Source organism: Bombus huntii, chromosome 1, assembly GCF_024542735.1.
Source record: "Bombus huntii isolate Logan2020A chromosome 1, iyBomHunt1.1, whole genome shotgun sequence".
Taxonomy (NCBI): Eukaryota; Metazoa; Arthropoda; class Insecta; order Hymenoptera; family Apidae; genus Bombus; species Bombus huntii.
Genome location: NC_066238.1, coordinates 26,585,323 through 26,607,181, shown reverse-complemented (window position 1 = coordinate 26,607,181; position 21,859 = coordinate 26,585,323). Strand labels below are relative to the sequence as shown.

At 31.3% G+C, this 21,859-nt stretch overlaps 1 protein-coding gene across 3 annotated transcripts in view; it reads right to left on the bottom strand.

The window, feature by feature from the left end:
• Positions 1–21,859, bottom strand: part of LOC126866303 (serine-rich adhesin for platelets) — a 219,830-nt gene that overhangs the window by 66,363 nt on the left and 131,608 nt on the right. The gene's annotated exons all lie outside the window — the stretch shown is intronic.

The window sequence follows — 21,859 nt, the reverse complement described above, 5'->3', positions numbered from 1 at the left end:
AGCAAAAGAAATTATTAAATTATTGAACATGACTTAAGCTACAGTCGCCTCAGAAAGTAAATTAACAGTCTTACATTTAAATATTTAGCAGACGCGTTAATTTACTTTCTAGGCAACTGTATATGATAAAACTAATAAAATTTCTGAAGTTCTGGTGTAAACTTATTGCATAAATTCTTTTCATACTTTTAATAACTAGATTTTTTGTACAATTTAATTGGAATGAAAAATATCGTTAAAACACTCGTAAATATCGTACAAACACTATATTTATATTTTATTTGTGATATTTTAAATACACATAGGCTCTAATGAGGAGTACAAATTGCTAGAAAGAAGATGAAAACTTCCAAAACTGAAAGTTTGTAACAAATAATAAGAATTATTTTAAATATATACAATACTATAAAATCGTAATAAGTTAATTGTCCAATATATAAGGCCTAAGTAACGTTATATTTTTTCTACTTATTATTACATAGGAATAATATTTTTTGATCTTTGGCGTGTCGGAAAGATTATCTAAGCTTATGTATCGCTTAAAATTTAAATAATCCTTATTAATATATGTTGCATCAAACGTTACCCATAATTTTAGATGATCTAGGTGTCGGAGTAATTAAATCAAAAGAACATATCTCATGTTTTATTTTCCTCGGGGTTACGTTTCATTCGACGTTTCCGGTGCTTTCGACCATGACACACCTCATACTAAAAGCTAAGCCGTTTAATAAACACACCCAGAACTGTCATCGAATTGAAACATGATACAGTGTAACGACTCTAATTTCTCTTATCTCAAAGAAAACAGATCAAGCAATATGTAAGCATAGAGTTTGGAAAAAAAAACTTGAGACCAAGTATTTATAGTCCTCACAAATACATATTCAGTACAATAAAGAATATTGATATATTTCGTTATACATGTGTATAACACGTAATTGCAACATATTATTTAATACATACTTCTCTGTACCTTTCCAAGAAGTTACTAATTTAGTGACGTTAAAATATTATTGTAAGTAGGTATTCATATAGTTCTTACTCTACTATATCACAAAAAAGTTCATGATATAAGTAGTACATGATTACTTCTTAGTTGTAATTGACATACTGTTGTTTACAGAAATCTTCGTCAAGTAAATCAAATTTTCATGTAATATTATATTTATTTCATAACATATTATTTTACAGAAACATTTTTACACAATAATTTGCCAATTGATACTATTAGCCAATTGACAAATTCTAAGTCTTATAATTTCACAATTTTACATCAAAAAAGATAATCAAATGGTTTGTAATTGATAAAACTTATTTGTAAAATGTTATTTTCTTTGTTATAAAATTCGTTGCTGCTATGTAACATAATCGGTTAATATTAATAACTTGTGACTTGTAACTTGTAAAATTTCACTAATAATATTAGTTCAATTGTTTAACCAGATAAGAAGAAAGAAAAACAGTATTCGCGCAGTCCTATCATTAGTTGTAGATTATATTAATATTTTGTGAGAATTCTGTTTAAGCTCTGAAATAACTCTTAATTACTCTCCTTGACGTAGAATACATTAATTTTGCTATGAAATTCTATAGAGCCTTGTTATAATCAAATAAGTTTCATCATAAGCTGCACTTAACTTTCTGGATCAATTGTACATCGTTAATGTGTTTGAAAATATTATCACCATCAGTACTTCTGTCCTTCCAACAACAATGAAATCCATGGAAGAATCGTGTCATTAGATAATTTTTCTCCATCAAATCTCACGTGAGGTGAATCATTCTTTGTTGCTTTCATCATTCATCATTCGCATAAGCCCATGGGAGATTATTGTAATTAAACAATGCACGAACGTAAACAACGTTCTGTCACGATTAGGTTCGTTATATGTTTAATTGCTGACTCTTTTGAAGTCGGCCGATTAACGATTCGTGCACCCAGGCAATGAGGCGTGTTCCTTCGTGCCACGATGAATTGTGCCCATTATAGTATTGTGTGCTTCTTGTTGTTCCTTTTCCGTTTTGTTTTGCACAATAACGCGAAGGATCAATCGCCATTGTTCCAGCCACGCGATAGGGTCGCGCACTCTTTTGACAAATGCAGCATTCAATCTCTCCCTTGCGTCGCAGATGAATCCGCGGGAACACGGATTTCGGTTGGAATCGGTTGTTAAATCCGATGTTCGCGTCACATAAGGTCGCTTTTCTGTATCAAAACATTTTATTTGTTGCCTTGTTTGTCGAAAACTAAACACTTATCATAGAAAACTTCTATATCCATGTCCCGAAATCGCGTGTAAATTATTAAAAAAAGAAGAACAGGATGCCTTCACACCTCGATGCAACCCTGCCGGTAATGACAACGTCGTCTAACACGCATGTATTACAAATGTAAGCGTTATACAGCGTCTACGCTAATTTTCGCAAATTATCGATTATTGGTCGCTCATCTATCGATACATTTCTGTCCGATCGACTTTTCGTCCTTGCATATCAGAAACCGTTGCGTAACCAAACAAGTCAGTGACCGGTTTTTCACTTTTTTGTAGTTCTTCTTTTTAAATGCCATTTCCCTATCGTCTCATCGTGAAAGTATTCACAAGTATCATGAAAGTATTCATATTTCATACTCAACACTCGTACAGGAAAGTACCGCTAGTTTGCAATCATGCGAATTATCAGTGTAAACACCACTATCACCATTCTTGTCACGTGCTCAACATACCGGCTTTATTGAAATGCTTTCATAATCTTGTGTATGTATTGGATTATTTCAAAAGTTGATAGTGAAATTGAAAAAAACTTGGAGGTAATGAATTTCTATAAAATTAGCATTTTGTTAGCTTATTAAAAATCAAACAGTGAAGTAAAGTGAAGTAGTTTCTAAAACGTAAATTCAATTTCATTGAAAGACACAAATAAAGTAACTTGAAATATAATATCTAAAAATGTTAATTTAGATAAACTTACAAAATCAGGTCTTTAATCGTAACTTTTCATTCTCTTGATGGCTATAAATAATAATTGGCTATAAATAATGAAAGGAAACAAATTATTCAGCTGCAAGTGATCACAAGCCATAGTGATAAGCTGCACTTTTTGTAAATTTTTCAATTTCATTACATGGTTAATATAACTAATCATCAATTCTCAAGAAACAATAATTCCATTTTCCATAAGGAAATCGCGTGAATAACAGTAAATGTCAACGTCATTTTAAAAAATAACGTTTATATCATCACTTTTTTCTATTTTTCAATTTGTGAAGTTGATCAATGTCTTCTGAACGGCTCATATACATTTTCCAATTGTAATAGCAAAAACTATAATGTTATATACAACGTAGAGAGCAATACACTGCAAAAGAGTTTTATTTCAAGGCCTTTTCCCGAAGACTTTTCGTACATAAATAAATATTTTTCTCAGTGTACTTTATAACCAGTTAAAATACATTTATTTAGGTATATCGTTACCTTTATATTAGGTGCCTTTTACATGTTTATTGTTCAGAATCTTTTTTCATTTACTACCACTTACATCGAATTATTCTACTCTTTTAAACTCCGTAATATAGATTTGAATCTTTTAATACATTTTTATAAATTCTTATTCTCAACTTAAATATGTTAATAAATAAATTCTTTAAAAAGTATTAAATTATAATGATCGAAAAAGTAGGAAATACACTAAATATCTATAATTTCTAGAGATTATATGCAGTAAAAATTTGAAATAATACTAGATATAATTTATCTATCATTTGCAATCAGTAAATTTATTACGTCTCAGTCTTAATAAACAACATGGTTATTCGATATTTGATATATACATGAAGATATACACGAAGCAATCAGAACGAGTATGAGAACAAGTTTCATTAGCCATTATTATTGGCGATCTTACATACGGTAACAGGCTTCTATCGCATTTCAATGAATTAAGAGTTCTGTTAACGTTTGCCATGGAAAAACGGTAATATTGCACGATCGCTTTGGGCGTTCGTGTCACGCTTTGTAAACGCATACGTAACAGATACACGTTCGGCTCCAAGGGCTCCAATACCGTCCTCCGATCCAATCTGATTTGATACAATCGTCCGTAAAGAATTCCTAATAGTCCGTAACTTTAGGAGTTGTACACGTTTAAGCTCACGAATTACAATTTACATATTTCGGGTAAACCCGAAATTCGTGAATAGAGACGAAAAAAAAAAATTATTTGAGTTAATAAGAATAAACACGAGGAGAGAAAGTATTGCAAAGGATGATAGGTACGTTACTTTTTTATACAGGATAGTACAGAATAACTTTTTTTATGTACTATATATGAGCGCACTAATTATTGTTTTTAACAAACGAAGGTATACGGTTATTAGTACGGCTATACGATATTCTTAGCTGCATAATTGCTAGAGTTCATTGTGTAACAAGGAAATCAAATAAAAATATGTACGTAGTTTTAACTCTCCGAGTACTGGATATTATGCATATGAATCTTTATACATATATTATAGTCTGTGTTGTACAATATCAATCCCTGGGAACACAACTAAGATTATTCATAACATTGAAATATCTTTCGAACAAAAGTTAAATGGTTTTCAGGAGAACATAATTTGATATTAGTAATTTTTTGTAATTAGGAACCGTAAAAATCTTATAAAGGTCAGCTTAATTTGGTTTCACAGAGTCATATATTTTTAATACATTAAATTCTCTCTTTGTATTTACTATATAATGTTATGGACCTATTTATGTTGAGAAACCAGTGGTTTAACAGATATTTTAACTTTTATTTTGTTTCGAACAAAAGAAAAAACAAAAACAAATACAGAACTACTTCCGTATAACACTGCTACCTTACATCTTTCATGGGATAGGTTTTACAAATTAAAAATTACAGTCCGTGATCGGCAAGACAAATAAGACAACTATACTATTCTTTCTTAAATTGCACGAACTATCTCATATAAGTGTTTAACGATTCAATATTGTTTACGTCAAGGGATTACTATATAGTTGGTTCTATAGCATTAAATCTAGGTACTTGGTTCGATAAATGCGCGAGGAACAGCATTAAGCGCGTACGGCTGTTAGCAAAAGAGGGCTGGGCAATGGTACTTTTTACAGACGCCAGAAGAGAGCGAGTTACGAGTCAAGGTCGGCTGCGCAGGTTGTTCAGTCATGAGAATAGAAATATGACTGGAAATGCTGGTAGATATATCTACCGGTGATAGTTGCACACGCTAGTAGCCACAAATCGCGTCTACAATTGAATAATAGATCTCGAATTGGATATTTGACACAATATTTCCGCTGAACTGGATCAATGCATTCTAAATGATTATCCGATCACGCTGTGAGCAACTGATACCAGTATCAAAAAGGATTATGTGTAAAGTTATCGTTACCGTTCACATCGAGATTTTTTTAACGATTTGGGTTTAAAAAGAATTTTTCCCTTTGTTATGAAGAATTGAAATCAGCGAATAATATTGATTGGTATTACTGTTTCAGTAACTTCGGCTGCATGCTTGAGACCCTATTGATTTTATTGAGAAAATGAGAGCAAGTACGATGTTGACAAAGGTTTGAATTATTGAGGATTATTGACAATTATGAGAGGATTAGAAATTCTGATAAGATTTTTAATCATTTTTACTTTTCGATGATATAGAGTACAGTGACAACTTATAGTAAAAAAAAATATAAAATATTAATATCAGAATGTTAAGTGATTAATATTTTTAACAAAAGTTTATAATCTAAGTTTCCATCGTTTTTATTGTTAATTCTATTAACTATGTTTATTGTTTATATTTATTAGCTACATTTAATAGTTCACAAGATAAAAGTCGTCAGAATGCTCGATAATTATTACCTAAAACATAAAGTTTGATTTATATTAAACAAATCGAATGATGGCATGAATTTGTTTCTATCGGAGAATTATTTTTTTGTTACAAAAGAAAACAGTATCACATTCTTATGTCATTGAATTCATCAATATATTACTTTTAAATTAATTGATTTCTGCAAAATTTGATGTTATATTAATTTTATTACAATACTAAATTTGATATTAGGAAAAAAAAATATTTCTAACATACAGTATTCTAAATTGATAATTAAATAGATTCAGAATAGACTACATTTTACCGTTACCGATTTGTAACTTATAAATATACACAGAGTGTCTCAGCAATATGAGATCACCTTAATATCGGCTTTATTTACAATTGTAGAAAAAAGCTTATCAAAACGAAGTTAAACATTTTCAAGGGGTACATGTAATGGTGGAAAGAATTTGTTCTGAAGATCGTATTTTTACGAGACTTCAAGGTTATTGACATTTTTTAATGTAATCTTATATTGTTTTATTCATCAATTGATGCGTTTTTTTATTTTCTATATAAAGATATTGAACTTTTTCTCAAATACATTTTGTTTAGGAGATTTTAGGACCATTGGTATTTTTTTTTAATAGAAATCTATGTATTTTTTGCGCCAGTGGATGTGATTTTTATTCTCTGTACCGAAGTATTAAAGGACTTGTATCTGAAAAGGTTTAGTTTAAAAGATATCTTAATTTTAATTTTGTAAAACTTAGCGTATGAAAGACAAAGGATAAAAAATGATACTCTTGTATTTATGATTTCCTTGCCTTTCATACATTACATTTGATAAAGTTAAAATCGGAATATCTTTTAAACTATGCATTTTCCGATATAAATACTTCAATTTTAATATTTCTGCTTAAAGAATAAAAATTCGCATCTACTTGTGTAAAAAAATGTGTAGAATTTTATTCAAAAACGGGCCGATGACCATGAAATCTCTTAAAAAATGAACTTGTGAAAACCAACTTCTTACCACTATTACATGTATCCCTTGAAATAGCTTAACTCTATTCTCAAAAGCTTTTTCATACAATCATAAAGAAGACACATATTTAGGTGATCTCATTCAGCTATATAAGTAATCTAATATAATTTAATTACAGAGCAATTCATGTTCAATCAGTAGAGTATCAATCATCAAGCAGAATGAAATACTAGATATTTTATTAAATATGTTAAATATTTATTAAATACTGATATTTTAAAACATATATACAAGTTTTGTTGCAACTGTATTTCATTATTTAATATTCTCAATACTGTAATCTAAATAATACAGCTACATTCTGAACTTCATCGATTTGCAATGTACGCCCTTAATTTCGTTCTATACTTAATATACACACGCTCTATGTACTATATTTAAACATACATAAATTCCAATAGTGACTTCTATTAGTTTGGCCTTTCACCCACGCAACCACTTTCCTCCTTCATTACATTCGCTAACATCATTTCCACTGCAAACCTTCAAACGACTACTAAACAATATACAAAATATCTAAACTCAATAAAAGAGCGAGCAGACAAAATTTAGAAACAATAAAATTTATAAGTTGCCTGAATTTATTCAAAAAAACAAAATAATTGACAAATGAATATATAGCGCCACTAATGTCAAATCGATCATTTGATAATCGGTGTCATGAATTTTTGTAAAATAAGGTACATATGATGCATTCCACGTGATTTTGGAAATGGTTTAAGTCATCATTTTACTAATTCCAGTTTAAGAAATATGAATCTTTGAATTTTGTAATTTTGTAATTTTGATGGCACTTAGGAATTTTTATGTAGTAATTTAGTATTTATTAATATTAGTTAATAATTAATTAATGATTAATTAATATTAATAAATATTTTCCCTTAACCATTTAACTGCGTTCAACGTGTATATACGTGAATCCAAATCTGTATTTCGGTGCGGTTGACGTGTATACTCGTCGTGTGAAATAAAAAATTACCATTTACTATAAAAACTCAAAATCGTAATAAAATTCCTTTATATGAAATATTAATATTTAAAATATTAATATTTAAAAAATGAGAAATATTTTCCCAGTAAACTTATTACGTATTTTATAAAAAAAAGTTTGATTATTCCCTTTGGTATATCGGTTTTGTTCTGTATGATGTACTCCTTTTTATAAATTGAGTTGATTATTTTCCCCAATGCATCCCCATTTGTGTACTTTACTGCGTATATCGGCTATTCCCCGAATTGTTTTGTGTGCTTTACTTTATTATTTTTTTGGCAATTTTTAAGTTTTTAATAACAATACCTTTTTCAACAGTGAATTATTAATTTTTTATCGAATAAAAATGTAATCGTTCTAATGTAATATAATAGAACTTGCTCTGTGTTCGGCGTGTATACTCGTCATTGCTTGATTTTAAATACGCACCCCGTAAGGGATGTTTGAAATTCCGCAGTTAACAGGCGAAGCGCAGTCCGTTTCCATGAAAATGGGCAAAATTTCAAATTTTACAAATAAATACATTTATTGCAATTATTACATAATGTGTGATAATTATTATCATTTACAATGCATATATATCATCCGCATCACATTCGGGATCTTTTTCAAGGATTATTTTTATATTTTTTCTCATGCTCGTTTCTATGACGCTGATAACATGCTTATGATAAGTTATTCTATGATTCTTAAGATCATGCTTATTTATACGATCGATCATTTTCCTGTCAATTGTTTTAAAAATATCCGGATCTAATATGACTCAACCATTGGATGGCAAGGACTAAAACAGAAAAACTCTTCTCATCTCAACTTTCCTAAACAAAATTACAAAATATGTATAGGTCAAATAAACATGAAACGAGGACAAGGAGACTAGCTAGTAAGCGAAGAGAAGAATAAACTCAAAAGGTGAATGTGGTATAGAAGGTAGATATCCAATGATAAAGAGCTGGCCGGCCTGTGGGAGGTCCAGCGTAACCGATGAGCCTTGGCTATGTAAAGTGCCCCGAAGGGTCGCTCGCGCGAGCCTTCACAGAGAACGACAGCCGGTTCACCGGTTGCTTCGGCTGCCTTCAGCTGAAACTGCTCAAACCAAGATATCAGAATACTCGTAATTCATGATTACCCAAGCGGCTCTGTGGACATGGAGATTTACTGAATTAACTGAAATTGTCTAACTTCGCAAAATCGATTCTTTTGTATCAATGTCAAATGTGCTGATTCGCACTTCCCGTTGGGATCTGGATTGGCGATTAGCATGACAGCGCATTGATCTATGTCATTGATACGCGAAAGGAAAATTCTATCGAGTTGCTGCGACTACGATGGCTAGAGAAACCAGTCGTACCTTCGATCGCACGCTTGCGCAAGTCGCATTGATACAAACACGCGTTAAACTCCGATTTTTGAACGTATGCTCTAAGACGATACGCGCTTGTGAATGTGTTCGATTGCAGCTAGTGATAATATGATAAACGGTAACTCGTATTATATGGGTTGAATTAGAGATTACGTAAAATATAAAATGGCACGCACGCGTACACAGTCAAAATAGAATATAGGGAATTATCTTACACATATCGTCGTATGTGAAACGGATTCATAAATACAGACACATCTATATGTCACAGAAGACATACTTTCAAATTCTAAACATAAACTTCAATGAGATAGACTTGTAATATTAATTATTAATTACATAACAAGCACATATTAACTTAACTTTTTTATGATTTATACACAGGGTGGCTGGTAACTGGTAGTATAAGCGGAAAGGGGGTGATTTTACGCGAAAAAAGAAGTCGAAAATATAGGTACCACCAGTTACCAGCCACCCTGTATATGTCTATACTAAGTGAGCTACGTATCTTGTGATTTATGTACGATTACTCATATACTTTTCATAGCTTGTAAATTACTTGTTGGTATGATACGAAATATGACAGTTAAGTTAACATATGAAAAAAATATAACTAATAGATCGGAAGTTTGTGATCATGTTGAGATAGTCATATAATATTGTATCTTCGAAGCAAAATTGTGTGTAAGCTCTCCCTTAGTTTCCTAACCTAAACATTTTAAAAATATTAATATGAATGACACGTTCCTTACGTTTCTTTTACTGTTTTTTAACCTTTCTGACTTGGTTATTCTTATTCTCCTGATAATCACCAAGATTTTATCTCCGGATATTCTAACTTGAAAACAAAATTTTCTTTAAAAATTTTCTGAAATTACTTTTTAAACATGTTTGTTAACGATAATGTACATATGTCATTATTGTTACCACGAATAGGAGAAAGGAGATATTAATCAGCGTACAGGGCGTATAACAAGTGAGAAAAGCACCATAGCCTGATTTTACACCTCAAAATCTAAGGAGATTTGTAAAAAGAATTCGTGGCAAATTGACCTTGAACATGATTTTCCAGGTCAATACATTCTACTCTTCACGAGGAACAGAAGTCTGATGGCAACCAAGAGTAGCGAATCATTTCTTCTCCTGAAAGAAAACGTTAAAGTTTTAATAATTCCTAAATTGGCTTTATTCACAATGTGTTTACATTTATATTGACATTTAATGAAAAATTAACGTGTTATTTACAAAGCAACAAGAGATTAGAGATTAGCTCGTGACTAATGGAAGATCTTTTTATGCAGAAGACATTCCGTGACAATTCGATTTTCGGCGGCTATATTAACAATTTGGTTATTAAGTATTCATACTACAACATCTGAATGCAAGTCGTCCCCGTATCAATTGGAATAAAGAAAAAGCACGTGAATAAGAAGGTTAATTATTGTTTTTGCTTATCTCGTGCTTATTCACTATTGAACTTACATAAAATAGTTCGTTGAATGAGAATCTATCATATGACAATGCGATGAATCATTCGAGAAGAAGGTTCACGACTCTACAAGATTCGCCGCGTTCAAATTCTTCGATAAAATGACTATGCTACTCGACGAAGCTTTTGCTTTCATTTGTAAAGCAGTTTTTGAAGTTGTAACACGCCAGTTGTAAAATGCCAGCATCTGGACTTGTAACAATCCGCATGCAACGATTGAAAGATTTAATCAAGGACGATTCACCATAAACGTATGGGCAGGAATTATTGAAAATCATATCATTAGTCCTATTTTTTTGTCTACATCAATAAAAAGTGCAACATATTTGCGAATGTTTGCTTAGAAGATGCTTAAATTCTTTGGACGAAACGGGTGTCTAATTTTTTAATAAGAAGTTTGGGTCATTGTGGATAGGGTGCAGACCTGCTTCTCACATGCGATCTCTTTGTTCATGAGATTTGACGGTAGTAAACTTCCTTTCCCTCCTCCTTTTTTTTTTTTTTTTTTTTTTTTTTTTTGAGAGAAGGAATTGTTCATAATTTAAGTAAACAGATTACATTCCTCAAACAATTACAAATCCGATTCAATGTGATTTTTACCGTATAGAATCAATACATAATCGTGAGGAGCAACTTGGTGGAAATATAGAAATGCGATTTCTGGATTGCTTCAATAAACAGAAAAAGAACAAGATAAAAAGAAAATATAGGATATATAATCGTGGGTTGACAACTAAGTGGTTGCGGATTTTGTTATTAGGTGGAATAATAGCTGCTATTTTCCCTGCATTTGACTGCAGAATGTAAACATATTGTGAATAAAGCCAGTTTAAGAATTATCGAAACTTTGACATTTTTGTTCTAGAAAAACGTATTATTTGCAACCTATCGTTCCCCTGAAATTATTGTTCCATGTGATCAATAGAATGTGTGATAATAAAAAAAAATATTGACCTTGAAAATCATTCTCAAGGTCAATTGTGCACAAACTTTTTTTTACAGAGGTGTGGAATCACGCTACGATGGTTTTTACGCTTATTTTTCATGCATTTAGTGCATAAAAAAAGAAATTAAAGATTTAAATGTATGTTAAAGGAAAGAAATAAAAGAATAAATATGCATGAATCGAATCTTTAAGGTAACGGTAAAATGTTTCTTGAATGAATGAGTATATGCAGTTGCACTTGCATCGTTGCACCATTGCATCATGGTATGATGTAAGTAAATAATGTAATATATGAATAATGTAATGTAATGCGAAAGTTGGACACTTGCGGTGCAAATGACCGTAATATAAAAGCAATGTTAACACAAAACGACGATGAAAGAAAAGTGATGCAGCGGGCACCTATTATTTGCAGTCATAAATTTATCGGCCGGCCAGTTGCACTTTTCAATGTGATCGTTTAAAGATTTTGAATGGATTTTGTTAACATGGAATTACACCTCGCTAGTGTAAACATACCCAGCTTGTTTCTGTGAACTGTCGGAAGTAGTCGAACTAAACGATCCAAAATTTGTACATACATAGTCCGCTTGTGGCGTTTAAACGAGCTGGTTAATCACAGACTTGGAACCATCGAGCGGTTACAATCAGCGATATCGCTTATGGTCCGCGAAGAGCGTAAATCATTCCACGCAACTAATTTCGACACGAATATCGATAATTTCTTAGAATTTCAATCGCTGAACTGGGGTACCTTTGATAATTTGAAGATTAATAGCGATATTTTGTAGATAGAATTGCATAAATTTTCACTCCGTTTTGGTTATGAGCCAAACAAGGTATATAATTGTACTAAGTACTATGTATTTTTTACTTTATTCATTTTTTTTACACTTTTGATGAAGATCTACAGTGGATCGTGAAATGAATGATGATCCAATTGACTTTGAGCATGACTCTTTCGGTTCTTTATTGAGGTTAGTATTAATCTGTAACGTAGTCGAATTTTTATTACCCCAGTTTCGTAAAACTCGTTATGTGAATAGTTCTATCTTTAATTTTATTGTATATTGGAAGAGACTAACAGTGCATATTTTCAATTATGTGATTCAAAATTAATTATAAATTAACGGAATATGCTAGCGAGACAAGTAAGCAGTAAAAAAATAATAAATTTTAATAAACAATATGAAAAGTTATTAAAATTCTGAACAATTTTTTAACACATCTTATCTTTTATTCTTTTTACGATTCAGTAGTATTAATTTTATAAGTAAACAAATATAAATTAATAATGAAATATATAATTTAGGATAACAATGTTTATACTAAACATGATTTTAGATATGAAATTATAGCACATATTTGCATGCATATAAATAGACTCATTATATATAAATATAATTCACAATATAATAAACTTAATGAAATAATAATGTTCTAATATCGAATACTGTTGTAATGCGCAACTTATCATATTGAATCTCTTTTCATGTTATTAGTGTAATATTTCCTAACAACGAAAACTATTCAAAGCTCATTATTTTGTATTTTGTTATTTTAGTACAATAAAAAGCAAAATCATTTACCAACGATCAATTACTGTTTAAGTCTCGTCAATTAACCAGCAATCGAGAATTACAAGTCGATCCTAAAATATACATGATTGTCATAAGATGATCGTAAATAATGTTATAAAATACTTATAAATATAGTAATAACTCAATTAATTCCATAGCACGGATATGATAATCAAAATTAAGTAGTATCCTTGGTTTATCACTGAATTATTTATGATGAGCTTATAGTCAGTTAAGATTTTAAATGTGCTATTATTGTAGCTCTTATCTTTACTTTCCAATTTTTTGTTTAATGAAATATGTTACAAAATGTTGGTTATTCATATAGTCAGTTGCCTATCTGAAATGAAAATTTTTTTCTAATTCATAAATTAGAATCTATTATTTAAAATGAAGCATAAATATTTTCAAAAATTTTAATAATTTTATTGTGAAAATAGTAACAGATGAAAAGAAGACATTTTTTTATCAAAAAAAAAAAGGATCAACCATGATTGTTTCTAAAAAAAATTAAATAATTGCAATACCAAAAAGGTCTTATGCTGCATTGTAGAATACATTATAGGTACAGAATATTTCTTCAAAATTTGAAAAATATCAAATGTGTTCCTACAAGAAAAATATAAAGGAAGTTTTAATATAATCTTCTGTAGTAAATTTCTTGCATATGTATCCTTATAATATAACAGGTTTTTAAATGTAGATAAATTAGTTTATCACGAGTTGGTATTCTACATACTTCGAAATATATGAGAATTCGAAAAAATAAATTTGGTTTTTCCAAACAGTCAGGGTGGTTTTCTTAATATCTCGAAATTTGCACTTTGCTCTACATCTACTATTATAGGTAGTTTATTACTTATATATGGTATATTCGTAGTATGTTACCTATAATAGTAGATGTATAACAAAGTGAAATAATTTAGCTCAATACAAACGAAGTATTCGAATTCTTAATAAAAAATCTTTCAACGTATACATACAACTTTCTTCAAAATAATATTGCTTAAATTATAATTTAACAGATTCAATACGTTTTGACCATTATGAAACAAAGTTATATTTATAGTTATTACAAATACAATTATTGCAATTAAAACCTGTATTTGATCATTGTTAGGTAATGACTGTTTGATCTATTTTTGACATTTATATCTCCCACAAATACGATTTAAATTTTTCTCATTATTAATGTAGCTTTTTGGAAAACTCTATTAAATATTACGAGCCACTTTTGTTGTTAGATCAAAGTTTGAAATTGCATAAAACTACATTTGAATTCACTGTTGACACATAGTTCTTTCCGATAAAAAATCTTGCCTTTTCAAAAATGAAACATTAATCATATTATATCTACTTGGATAGTTACAAGCCTTAAATTGAGATCTAACAAATATTTACTCAACGGTACTTTTAGTTACTACGTTCTGAATAATCTTTCACGCCTGTGAAGTCGACCATTTTATATACAGCAACCTAATACAACTAAAAATAGTTCAATCCAGTGTTAAGAAACTATCATGACATTCAAATAAGGATTTCCAAAGTTAAAAATGGAAAATTGTTCCGTAACTAACTTTTCCATACGTAACATACTTTTAAATAGCTTTTTACTTCGTTCCAAAAATTATTCAAATTGTGTCACTTTTGAAGTAGGCGCATATGCGAATAAATCGCCTCAATTCATTACCTAATAGTTTCAAACGTAGTACCTGCAATTTCCAGCAATACTCCGTCATCAAACACTCGTTTTAACATCAAACCATTAAGGTCTATGAAAATGGAACGTGCACGAGGTGAGAGTCTCGGAGACAGAACTAACAACAAGCGTCCGCTCGATGGCAAGATATAAAATGCTGACGAATAGTAAGAGCACGTATACATGCTCCGTGATAGACATTGCACAATCCAAGTTTCGTAGTCAGGTAAACAGCACGCTGTACGGCTTTGGAGCTCCGTGTAATTGCGAGTAAAACAAGTTCGGTGTGAGTCTCTCCAGGGAAGTTTCACAGTAAGTACGCTTCGGAACTCTTTTGTCCGAAGCGTTTGTTGAAAAAGAGAGAAGCATCAAGGAAAAGGGATAAAGAAGGGGAGAGGAGGACTGGAAGAGAAAGTTGATGAAGAGAGAAAGAGTTAACATCGCGATCGGTTGAATAAAAGCGACGAGAAAAGTGGTTTCGTGAAAAAGAAGAGGAGGGGACGAGCAAAAGAGCAGCGTGTAGAGCCGTGAGAGAAGAAAGAAGACGGAAAAAGGAAAGAAATAAAAGAAAACACGGAGTCACCTGAAGCGGCTGAGGCGAACCGAGGAAGGGATGTTGCGAGGAGCAAAGTGAGGTAAGGAGGAATGCGGTTACGGTAGATCGCGGACCAGTCCCCGTACAGGTCCTGCAAGGCCCGACAGGGACCACGAAAACGAGCAAAACGAAAACCGCGCGGCCCCACTACGCGTGCACGCGAGCGCACGCTCCATGATGAGGATCTGTTCGCGCCATTCACCAATGACTTACCGCTGTTGGCCGAATGGATTTCTATCGTTTTCGAAGACCAAGTATATACAACTGTCAGATACAGGTAGACGTTTCACCTGACCCTCTTCTAGGCATACGAACCATTCGCCCTTACGTCCTTTCTATTCCACCATTCTTTCTTCTGTTTCGTGACCTTGCCTCCGCCTCAACATTCAGCTCGATGGAATCTTAATCGTTTCTTGAATCGCTCAGATGACCAAGAAAAATGAATTGCTTGAAACAAAAAGATGGTGCCTAGAAATTGCGCGTGATGATTGTTTCTTTCTTTGTTTCACGTGTCTCTTTTCTTTTTTCTTCACGCGCTTATTGTTGCTATCACTAATAATACTAATACTTTTAATGTGTATAAGAATATAGCGATTCGGAGTAAGTAAAAGGTATAATATAGTATTAAAATAGTATAGTTAATATTAAATAGGACTTTTCTTAAATTTAGTATTTTGTGGTATATTATTTGTCTATCACTTGAATAATCACAGCAAATGGTAAAAAATGTACTCGATTATAATCATAAAAATATTTTGAATGTTCAAGCTGATAAGTGTAATCAGAAACAGAACTGATTAATTTTACCTGTTTAAATTTCCCAATTCCATTACTTGGATTTCTTTGCGGAATAATTTACCAATTAATAATATTAGTAAACGTTATAAATCATATCTCGTTAAATAATCATTTCTCGTCAATCATTTCTCGTTAAATAGAATAATCAGATAACTTATAACTTATAGAATTTACTTGTAAAATTTAATTTCTTTCGTTACCAAGTTGCTTGTTCTTATGTGTTTCTATGCATTTATTAGTACTAGTAAGTTGCAAGTTGTGAATTATAAAATTATATTAATAATATTGGTTCAATTATACATATAGTACTATATTTAATTGTTCAAGAAATAAACAACCTATTTCAGTAAGTTTATATATTGGAAAGAGATGCGGATAATCTTAAATTCCATGATAAATCTTGGAAAATGGGGTTTATAACATCATCACTTTTATTTACTTTGTTTCGAATTTTAAGATGCACTAAAATACTAATTGTATGATACATCTGATAAAAATTATAAAATTAATGTATGCCCTGTATTACTGAGTTGCAACTTGCTACACACTCTGAAACGTAGGTTAGAAACGTATTAGAAATTTCCATTTTTTTTAGCAAAATCCTACTTAACGCTTCAAGAAATACTATTAATTGAGGTAATACTTCCAGTCAATACCGTCAAAAGAAATGTTTAAAGCTTTAAATCTGTTACGATGTTATGCGTAAAAAGAATAAAATATTCTTATTTTCGAAGTTTCACGGTTTTAGTGATGCTCTAATGCCAGAACTGCCAAGAACGAATAGATGCTCTGTAAATGACGTTGTGATCATTCACCGTTTGCTTAGACATTTTGGCTTCTTCGCAATGAAGTGTAGTAATATTTTGCTAAAGCTAGTACATTTCCTTATAATTTAGAAAAACTATCGCAGCTTTCAGGATCAACGATCGTTGATAATATCTAGAAAGTATGATTACTTGGCTGAGTATCACTGTCGTAAGGAAAGTAAAGTATAGTTTTACGAAAATGTCTAGCAGATAATATATATAAAAATAAAAGTTTAGTGTTTTATTATAAAATTGTACATTACATATATGAATATAGTCCATTTATGTCACATGTTGTATTTAAATCTCTTGCCAATTGGAAATTTCCAGGAGATAGCACAGGCGTAGAAGACGAAAAACATTGAAAGTTTGCGTACATATCATCGTCCGCAATATAGGCGATTATTTTTCTAATCTCATCCTTTAATCGGCTTTTATTACAATTTGATTTTAATGATTTAAGCTTTAGAGATATCTACATACTGATCAAATTTGTCATTGTCATTTGGTTCTTTCTGAAAACTTTTCAAAGTAGATTTTTTAAACACTCCGCTCGCATCATGTCCTGCTACTCGCATGACAGACTTGCCATCTGTAAACTAGGATACATATTCTACGAAAAACCGTTTTAGAAAGTTAATGAAATGTGTTAAACACATCTGTCGTTGGCTCTCGGATTGTAAGTTTGGGAAGCGCTCCGATTCTAGCGCAAATGTAACAAGCTATTAATGAACTCGACTAAAGAAATGCGTCTGGATATGTTTGGTTGGTTAACAGTGAATGGGGGGGGGGGGGGGCATTTGTTTTCCCACTCGAGCAAAAGGTCTAGATATTTGAATGTATTCGACTAAACTATTTTGCTAAACTACCAGACGTATCCCAAAGAACCTTAAACTGTCCATTAGTAAGTAGCTACGAGTACTTGTTACTCGATTAAATTACTGGACGCATCTGAACGGGATTAAATGCATGAAAATCTCCAATCTAGTTATACACATTAAGTATAGGATTGAATATAACGAAATCCAGTAAAAGCAAATATAGAATCCTAGACTTTTTAACTATACTTATCCATTAATGTACATCGTTATGGCTCTCGTTAAATATTGTTTAAAAAAATTCTATGATTTTTATTTTACTAAACAAACGATTACACGTAGAGGATTAATTTCCACGGATAATTACCCAAGAAGTACATTCTTAAAAGTTCAATATCATTGGATCCCTCGTGGCCGTGCCATGCTTCGTATCATAAATCTTGATTACACTCTGTCTGGTTTTATTACGACCTAAAAAAGGCAAACCGTACAACTATACGAAGCGAGAACAGCAGAGAGACAATACGGTTCTATCAGATTGTCTGGCTTGGCTGGTTGACATGACTGGAAATCCAAGATCAACCGATAACATCACAATGAAGCGTAGGGTTAAGAAACGCGCGGGCCATCGCCCAAAAGAAGAAAAAGAAACGCGACCAGTAACGTGGAATGAATCGCTTTTTGTTCCAGCTTACTAAACGCGAAATTGTCAAGCCCTTAATTAAAGGTCTCATAGGAAAACCATTCTCTTGATTTTAACAATTTTTGTTAATGATACTAGGAGATTTACATTATAAATGAACGTTGGATGCGCATGTTTCATATGCAAATAGTCACAGCTAAACAATCGGTCCTTGGGCAATAGGATATGATTAAATGTATACGTCGGAGGAACAATGTATGTACATACTTTCATCTGCACCACGATAATGTGCGGAAAATTGTTTAGAGATGCGAAAGCGAATTATTAATGAGAAGAAATATTACTTGGATTGGTTTAAAAAACTGCTTAAAAAGATAGAGATAAGACTCCCGAATTTTTGGAAGTTTGTCGACGGGTCGCAGCTCGGGTCCTGCGAACTTGCATACGAACTGGACATAGCAACGTCTAACATTTATTAGTGGTTGTGTGTCAGTTGCCGTCTTGCCGTTCATATGTTTTAAACAAAAATGCATCAGGTTATTTCATTGCTACGCTCTTCGATGCTGAGCGTTAGTCAATCTCTCGACGCGTGGCAAGGACTGTGATCGTTATATTTCGGTAAATTTAAGACGACGAATATTTTTGAAAGTTATATTGTGGTATAAACCGTGACATATACATTTTCAAAACGTTTGATTTCTGGTAAGTATTTTTTTCCAATTATTTCCCCTCTTTTAAGTTAAAATCAACCCTAACTGAAATCGCGTCGCAGAAAAAACGTATGGCATTCATACAAATGAAATCCGATACATATAACTAGTTGAGAATTTGAATTCGTTATTATTAAATTAATTTCGCCCCAAATGTTAAAATTTCGATAAAGCGGGCAAGAACAGAGAAATGTTTCAACTATATACAAACTAATGAAACATGTAGTTTATCCTATCTTGCAGTAAATGTTTTTTGGCACGCGATTCTATTCATTTTTGTAACAGACAAAATTTTATACACAGAAATATGTTTTTTTTAAGAACCACTATGGCTAACAGGGGTAGAGATCGCGGATGGAAATAATTAAGTGGAGCTGAAAGACTGAAACGGAAGAAGCAACGAGACGATTACATTAAACAGTAAAGGAAGGATTAAGGAACAGTAAATGAAGGATTTAGCAAAGCTAGTATGATCGCAGCAAATGAAGTTGCAAAGGAAACGGACATAACACCAAATTTCAAATCATCATACAGAGGAAAAAAGCGGAAATTATTCGATTATGAAGGGCAGGATGAATCATCGACGATCAGCGACAAAGTACATTACTTTTTAGAAATAATAGATACTGCGTTAGTATCCTTTAAAAGTAGATTCGAATTATATGCAAAATATTTTTGGTTTTCTATACATGAATGAGATTGGGAATTTAGATGATGAATATTTGTTAAATTGTTGTCAATATCTTCACTTACATTTGGAAGGAGATTTCGACGGATCTGAAATGTTTGAAGAAATTAAGATGTTCCGGTAAATAACACAAACCAATTATTTGGCTTTAGATTCGATGAATTACATTGTAAAGAACAATCTCTCGGAATCATATCCAAATTTATTAATTATGTTACAAATTATGTACAAATTATGTTACCAACGCCAGTAACCGTGGCTTCAACAGAACGTAGTTTCTCACGATTGAAACTAATAAAAAATTATCTGCGATCACCGATAAGTCAAGAGAGATTTTCATCTCTAGCTATTCTGTCAATAGAAAGTGAAGTAGCAAATTCAATCAATTTTGATGATGTTATCAAAGATTTGGCGTCGAAAAACGCGAGAAAAATTATTTAATATTATTATTGGATTGTATTATTATTTAATATTCATCGTATAAAAAATATATATGTAACAGTATTTGCAAATAAATAATTCCTCGTTGTAAAATTTAAGTGTAGGATTTGAATATGTATTCAGGCCCCGCAAAATTTTTGAACCCGGCCCCGCGAAAGGTCACGCCTGCCCTGCATTAATTAATATACATTGTAATATACTGGGTGATTCGCCTAACTTGCATGTCCCAAATAACTTTTAAATTATGTGTATAACATAATTATATATATAAATAAAATAAATATATAACATATTATATATAACACATGAATAAAACCAGTTTAAGAATTAGTAAAACTTTAACATTTTTTTCTGACAGAAGAACTCATTTGCCAGCCATGGTTTTTTTGTGACATTCGTTCTTTGTGATAAATAGAATACGTTGCAATACAACAATTTTTACCTTGAAAATCATACTTAAGGTTAATTTTATACAAACTTTTTTTACAATCGTTCGTTATTCATTGCACTTATTTTTTAATATACCCACACTTACTGAATTCTCCGACGATGTTATGCAGTCTTCATCGCCAAAGTTTTCGAGAAGCAGCGTAGAATAACTCGTTAACCATTAGATTTAAGATTGTATTAAGCTAATATCTTCTTACGTGGAATCTAATATTCTTTCAAAGAATAACATGAAAATGCGTAATTTCTTAAAAAAAAAAAAAACAAAGTTGATATTGAAAATTTTTAAATCCTTTCACATACAAGAAAGTTGATACTAACATCTACTGTCCTTTTAAAGGTATACCACTTTTGTAGATAATAATTTTTCATCGAACGCATAATTTTAAAGTTATTTGATGTATGCAATTTAGGTGCATGACCCTGTATAGATATGAATTCAATAAAATGAATGCGAATTCTAGGCATCCTATGTTTACTGCACTGTTTGCTACGTTTTCGAAAGAAAGTACACTTGTCCCATTCTTCTACTGATTGTGGAATTGATACTTATGTATATTAATATTAGTAACTTTTGTATTAGATACTTTTTATCATATGAATAATAGCTATTTTAGCAGTTCTACTTTGTAAAATTATTACTAGTTAAAATAGTTTCACTTACTGTCTCTAATTAAAACTTCAATTTTATATTTAATTATTATTCCATTTAAAGAAACAAATTTGACCTTCATATCGTATCCTTCCTTTAGAATCATTCAACTTTTATCTTTTTATTTTTCATTTTATTTTTCACTAACGTTATTTTCGCAATAATCGAAATGGATCCAGATACATACTCCAACCTTCATAGTATATTCCATATCTTCCTCTCTTTTTTCCTTTCTTTCTCATTTTTGAAGCAGCTACAGATTAGCCCTCCTTCATTCCGGTCAAGCTACTCCCAAAAATTACGTAT